The 923-nt window shown below is 57.2% G+C and overlaps 1 protein-coding gene across 1 annotated transcript in view; it reads right to left on the reverse strand.

Annotated features, from left to right (window-relative positions):
- Nucleotides 1–168, reverse strand: part of AGPAT4 (1-acylglycerol-3-phosphate O-acyltransferase 4) — a 125,370-nt gene extending 125,202 nt beyond the window's left edge. Inside the window, exon 1 of the mRNA XM_029944308.1 lies at nucleotides 119–168. The gene's annotated coding sequence lies outside the window, so the exon portion shown is untranslated. The remainder of the gene's footprint in view (nucleotides 1–118) is intronic.
- Nucleotides 169–923: the final 755 nt, after the last annotated feature.

The following is a 923-nucleotide window of genomic DNA, read 5'->3' on the forward strand; positions in this document are numbered from 1 at the left end:
GCCCGGCGGGTCTGCGATCCGCCGGCGGGTCTCGGGCCCCACCCCCACCCCCACCCCGGGCGCGGCCGCGCCCCTGCTGCAGGGAGGTGGCCCTCCGCCCGCCGGCGCCCGGGAGCACCTTCAAGGATACAAGGCCGAAGAGGCCGGCGATCGGGAGACGCTCCGAACTGGGAGGCAGCGGCTCCGGGGTCCGTGCGTTTTCTCCCCGCCCGGGTCGATCAGCACCGCACACACGCGCGCACACGCGCACACCCGCACGTGGCGCTTGCACACCGAGTGTTGGAGCGGGTCTGGGCACACCTTTATAATAAAACGGTGTCCTCACAACTTTAAAAGAGTTTCAACAGAAACTCCGGCAATGCCAGATCTCTAACATCCCCACAGCGCGATTTCGCCTCCAGAGAGCTAAGGTGTGTGCCCTTCAAACGTCCACTGGTAGAACCATCGTCACAAATAACACCGGAGTATTTACATGCGACTCCTGTGTTCGCCCCCGCTCCTTAGATGTTGATAGCCCACAGGGAAGGATAAAATGCTCTCCAATAACTAGCCCGCATTGCAAAATTACTAAGACCTACAGATTGCTCAAACCAAACCAAACCAAACCAAACCCTAAGCAGAACGTGCGCTGTGAGAGCAGAGAAGGAGGACAGAGAAAGAGCTCTCTTCTTACGGGGGTAGAAAAGGGGGCATCCCAACTGAGGAAGGGGGGTGGGACTCCAGGGTGTGTGGCATGTGGATGGTGTGTGATGGGAGAGAGGCCGATGGGGGATGGATGGGGAGGGGGTTAAAGGACACCGAGGCACAAGAGAAGAATCTGAAAGGAATCTGAACAGAAAACTCATTTGTGGCAATGCCTTATTGTAATATCCATGCGAAAATTAATTTGACCATACAGAAATGCGATGCCTGGGTGGGTCAGT

This window comes from Suricata suricatta, chromosome 7 (assembly GCF_006229205.1).
Source record: "Suricata suricatta isolate VVHF042 chromosome 7, meerkat_22Aug2017_6uvM2_HiC, whole genome shotgun sequence".
Taxonomy (NCBI): Eukaryota; Metazoa; Chordata; class Mammalia; order Carnivora; family Herpestidae; genus Suricata; species Suricata suricatta.